General features: G+C 40.3%; 1 long non-coding RNA gene across 1 annotated transcript; it reads right to left on the bottom strand.

Moving 5' to 3' along the window:
- Window positions 1-1,176: 1,176 nt before the first annotated feature.
- On the bottom strand, window positions 1,177-2,031 carry LOC117830449. The gene is made up of 2 exons (XR_004634789.1): window positions 1,390-2,031; window positions 1,177-1,292 (listed from the first exon to the last, which is right to left on the bottom strand). It is a non-coding gene; the product is annotated as an uncharacterized LOC117830449 (long non-coding RNA).
- Window positions 2,032-6,036: the final 4,005 nt, after the last annotated feature.

The raw sequence follows: 6,036 nt of genomic DNA, 5'->3' as shown, positions 1-6,036 counted from the left end.
ATTTTGCCATTCTGCATTTCACATTCTGCTATAAAAATATGTAAGTCTCCATCGTCCTTTCCCATCCTAAATGAGAGCACATCACATCAAAAACAGTTACTGGCTAGTGTTTTAATATAGATTCTGTTATGATGTATGAAATAATGCAGTCTAATAGGGCTTTTGACATAAATATCAGTCATATTTTGAAATCCATAGCATAGAAATGTATTTTTCTATTTCATAAATTTATCGAAAACACATTAGTAATAAAAACCCAACCATAGGTTTTCTTTTTCTCCAATCTCCTGAAGCAGCAGATCAAACGTGAGATTTTATTCATTTGCACTTTGTCTTTCTTCGATCCATTAGATATCATCAGCTCATGTGTTAAATGCAGTCATTCAGACTGGATTTAACTGACAGCTCTCACGGACACCTCATCCCCTGTGGTCTGCCACAGACCCCCCCCCCCCCCCCCCACCCCACCATGGGAGGTTCAATTCTCCCCAAGCAGACCCATACACACACATACCACACTTCACTGAATACTTCACCTCCTGTGTGGTTTCTCTACTGAGGTGCCTTCTATCCTCTCCACGCTGAAATGCACAAACACACACAGGAAGGCATGGAAGCTTGCTTAACACTTACACTGCGTTATTGTAACACACAAAGCATCAGTTACTGCTCTTACAATGAGAGCCTTCCACCTCACACAGCACACATACTGTAAGCTGTTTAGAAATTCAAGCACGTTCGCTCAACACTTCACAGATCAGGTGCAGGCAATCTACAGTATGAGATATGTTTAGAGTTTAAAGAAACACACCAAGTTTCTTCTGGGTGGGGTAATTTTTCTCTGCTTACTGAGAGGAGAAGCTCAAAGAATCATGCTGAATGTCTGGTGATGGTAATGCTGACCACTTTGTCTGAATCTGTATCCACAATGAATAGACCACCTCAAACGCTTTAAATGGATGAAACCTAAAGACTCCACTGATCCACTGACTATGTGATTTGTGGCATCTTCAGATCATGATTCTGGACTCGGCTGTAGTTTTTTTTTTTAGTGCTATCAGACATTTTTTGTATGCTAGCTTGCTAACCAAAATTCTAAACTGACTAACTTGATGGAAGCAAGGTGATACAGTTTGTATGAAGAACTTCCACTGGACCCAAAATGCAGACCACAGATGAGTTAAAGAAAGGATTTTATTGGATGAAGCTGTTTGAGGCAGATGCGAGGCATAGGAGATTGCTGAGGCTGGGTATGAAGGTGGTGAGGCACTGAGGCTCAGTGGAGGGAGGCACTGGAGACAAAAAAGGAAAAAATGTTAGGATAACAGCAGGGTAAAGCAGCAGGGTATATGAAATCAGACAACTCAGTTTCTAAGGAGCCTACAATACCAGTTGAGGTATGGTAACAATCTGGCAGTAAGTGGAGGGAAGACCAGAGCCTATATATGGCGCAATCAGGGGGAGATGGAAGTCAGGTGAGTGCAAGCCCAGTGTCTGGTAGCCACACCCAGCGGTTGCATGAGAGCACGGGGGAAAGAAAACCAAATCCAAGACGCAGAGCAAAGAAACAGACATCCCACATAAGTAAAGATCCAAATCCTGACACAGGGACTCTATAAGGACAAATAGAATTTAGTAGCTGTTACAAAAAAGGAAAAAAATGGAATCTTGACTAAAGACTCTATAGTTTGAACCCATTTGCAAATTTGTAGAAAAAATAATAGCACATCCTGAATGAGTGTGTTTGCACCATTAACAATAAACAAGTCACATTTGTAAGGTCCTCCTTTTAGCTGTGTTAGTGCACACTGTTTCTACTCCTTCATTCACACAGAGCTCCATATGGACCCACAGGGGGCTAACAAGGGCTGCTTTAATCTTCATAGACAAATATCTGCTGGGCACCATACAGCTGGGATGAGTCTGTCCGTTCAGCTGTTCAAATGGCACATGTCCCATTTGTTTTTAAGATGCATGTTCCACCTTTCTCTTATTCTGCTTCCAATTTTTTGTCATAACCTGCCAGTGGCCTGCTTCATGTTTGTTAGCTTACTGGAACTTGTATACAAGCAACCTTTGAGAAAAGACATGATTGACGCCCATCAGCCTGCTTGTTACTGTCTGCATGTGGGTTCTTCCCTGCTGCCCATGCATCTCCTTTTGTCTGTTAGCTTAGCTGTTTGCCAGCTAGCATACAACAATGAGAAAGATGTCGACTTTTAAATCCAACTCTGGGCCAAAAGAGAAAGGTTGCTCTACTATACTGTAGAGCCAGTGATGTTGTTAAGTATGGGTTTAGAGCTAGCCAGTCACCATGGATTTAATTTCAACAATATAGGTCAGAAACATCTTCGTACTTAACCTTAGTTTCCACCACTCATGCTGTGTTCACTCATGTTGATGATGTTTTAACATCCAGGGAAAATACTGCGGTAAATAAACAAAACATATGCTGGTGACTGTGAAAAAAGAGTCCTTCCCAATGATCACACAAATCCTGTTACCAGAGAGATCCCAGTGTTTTTTTTTTTTTTTTTCAGAGTAAGCGTTGAAATGAAAATGTTAAAAAATGCCACCGAAAATAATTTAACATCTGGTTCATTTAATTTCATTTATTTATTTATTGAGTTGGGACATTGCACATTAATCAACATTAATGCATTGAGCATCAATGTAATTGCACCGGACTTAACACTAATGCTTAATTTCATCCGTAGTCCCAAGGCAGGTAGCTTCACAACACGGACATGAAAGACTTTAAAACCTCATCTACAAATCATACGATAGACAATTACAAAAAAGAAACACAGGCAGACAAAATCAAGACTAACAAAACACAGGCAGACAAAATCAAGACTAACAAAACACAGGCAGACAAAATCAAGACTAACAAAACACAGGCAGACAAAATCAAGACTAGCAAAACACAGGCAGACAAAATCAAGACTAACAAAACACAGGCAGACAAAATCAAGACTAACAAAAAACAGACAAAATCAAGACTAACAAAACACAGGCAGACAAAATTAAGACTAACAAATCACAGGCAGACAAAATCAAGACTAACAAAACACAGGCAGACAAAATCAAGACTAACAAAACACAGGCAGACAATATCAAGACTAACAAAACACAGGCAGACAAATCAAGACTAACAAAACACAGGCAGACAAATCAAGACTAACCTAACACAGGCAGACAAAATCAAGACTAACAAAACACAGGCAGACAAAATCAAGACTAACAAAACACAGGCAGACAAATCAAGACTAACAAAACACAGGCAGACAAAATCAAATCAAGCAAAACAGGCAGACAAATCAAGACTAACAAAACACAGGCAGACAAAATCAAGACTAACAAAACACAGGCAGACAAAATCAAGACTAACAAAACACAGGCAGACAAATCAAGACTAACAAAACACAGGCAGACAAATCAAGACTAACAAAACACAGGCAGACAAAATCAAGACTAACAAAACACAGGCAGACAAATCAAGACTAACAAAACACAGGCAGACAAATCAAGACTAACAAAACACAGGCAGACAAAATCAAGACTAACAAAACACAGGCAGACAAAATCAAGACTAACCTAACACAGGCAGACAAAATCAAGACTAACAAAACACAGGCAGACAAATCAAGACTAACCTAACACAGGCAGACAATATCTAGACTAACAAAACACAGGCAGACAATATCAAGACTAACAAAACACAGGCAGACAATATCAAGGCTAAGCAGTATTTAGATATGGGTACATGTCTGATTTGTTTTTAACCAATGTTTGAGGGTTTTTTTTAAGGAGTGGGTAGTTGTCACAGTTTCTGATGTGTGATGGTAACTTGTTCCAGGAATGTGTTCCTCTTACAGATAACACCATCAGACTGAATTTAGTCCTACGCCTAGGTACAGTACAGTCTCCTCTGGTTAGAGCTCTAGTTCTCTGTCCATCATTGTTTTTTTTCTGGATGAAGTCACTCAGTGGCAGAGGGGCAAGACCATTTAAAACTTTAAAAATGAGACAAATGTCCATGAAAACTCTGTAGTTATCCATGTCAAGTTTATTAAACTTTTTTTAAATATTGCTGTGGTGAAAATGAAAAGGTTTCCTATCTAAAATTTGAACAGCCTTCTTGAAGAGAGACTTGGGTTTCAGAGTACATTCTGTTGCATGTGTCCAAGTTGAGAAACCATTATTTATCTGTGAGAATATCATGGCATGCATATAGACTTTAGCTGTCTTGGAGGTAAGGAAAGGTCGTATATGATGGAAATTTGACAGGCTGAATTTAATATGTGTATACTCACCTTTTTGATTTGATCATTTATCTTGGTGCTATTTCCGCTGCTACAGAAACACTATAAATAAGAACTTTGGATTTTCTTCTAATGTGTTATTTTTAATACTTTTTTAATTGTTGGGAATTTGTTCTTGTAATTTTAGATACATTTTTAACATACGTGAATATATATAATTGCATTAAATCAATGTCTTACCATACCAATATCAAACACAACTCTGACACTAGAATTTCTGAAGAAATTAGACTTTCCCGGGGAAAACATTCAGTTTCTCAAGAGCCTACTCAAATCGTCCAGGAGACTAATTTAAATTCAATCAACATCACTGGAAATTATGTTTTTCCCAATTTACTTAACTCCACAACAATCTCACTGTCTCACTGCACACATTTCTCATCACACTTCTCTCTCTCTCCTCTCTGACTCTACCTTTTTCAATTTCTCCTTCATGGCATTATTGGTGGTCATGACCAAAACAATTGACCGGAATGGCAGCTCATTATCAATGGTTGACTGGTCACAATAGACGTTGTGTTCACTTTCATTGTAAGTGACTGTTGAATCCTGGTGTGTCACTTACTCTCATCATAAAATCAGATAAACTCAGAGAAAAATCCCTTTAAGTACTCCATCTTGTTACAGAATCTGACGTGTGTGTGTGGGTGTGTCTGTGTGTAACGTGATGGCGACTGGTGTTGCTGTCTTGATGGAGCAGTGACATGGGCAGGGTGTCAGGGCCATATGGTGGCAAAGAAGCAGTTGATTAATGACTCTGGTGTGTGTGAAAGGGAGAAGCTTTTTCTGTTTTAAATCTGACTTCTAACTCAGTGTGAGAGCATGCAGTGTACGTGCTGGTCTGTGTGTCCGTGATACTGAATAGAAGTACACTTGTGGACATGAATGAATGTGTGTGTGCGTGCGCATGTGTGTTATGTGTCTACCAGATGGAGCTCTTGACAGTGAACTGTATCAGGGATGTGGGGGGATGGTGGGGTGTGTGTGAAAGAGGCGACATTGAAATGATGTCACTCAGTCCTCTTCCTGTCTCCCCCTAATTAAATAAACTCTCCCTCCACCTCGCTCTCTCACTCACTCTATCTCACTCTAATTCCATCAGATCCGGTTCTCCACACTGCAGGGGCAGGTGGTTTATGTGTGCGTGTGTGTGTGTGTGTTTGTGTGTGTGTAAGGGGTCCGGGGGGTTAAACATGCGTATAACCGGTAGGTGCAGTAAATTCATGGCCTTTCGCGTTTGACAAATGACTCTGTCAGCCTGTGGAAGGGCAGCAGCCCTCCATCGACCCTCAAGGTGCCCTCCACACAATCAGCTGCAACTGCAGGAGCCAAAACCACAAGTGCAATGAACTTAATGAACATATCTACTGCTTGAACCTCTAGGGGGAACAGTTAATACATTCATTGTGCCCCACAGAATATTGCACCTTTAGCAGGTCTGGTTGGCTGCGGAGGGAAGCAAGCCTTTATAAGGGTTCGGACTGATTCAGATCAAGAGCTTTGAGTAGGCAGAGGCGGCACATCAGCAGGTCCAGAGTGATACAGGGATTACAAACTGTTACCACCAAGATTTTTAAATGCTCTCCTCTGATAACTCATAGTTGTCCAAAATTGGAGCTTTAACCCTTCTGTTATGTTCGTTTCTCTGGAACAGCAATTATGTGCCTGTGTCAATTTGACCCGGGGCATATTCAATTAACCAAAAGTGTCA

This window comes from Notolabrus celidotus, chromosome 18 (genome assembly GCF_009762535.1).
Source record: "Notolabrus celidotus isolate fNotCel1 chromosome 18, fNotCel1.pri, whole genome shotgun sequence".
Classification (NCBI taxonomy): Eukaryota; Metazoa; Chordata; class Actinopteri; order Labriformes; family Labridae; genus Notolabrus; species Notolabrus celidotus.
The sequence above is the reverse complement of the archived record's forward strand: the minus strand, read 5'-3'. Positions and strand labels throughout refer to the sequence as shown.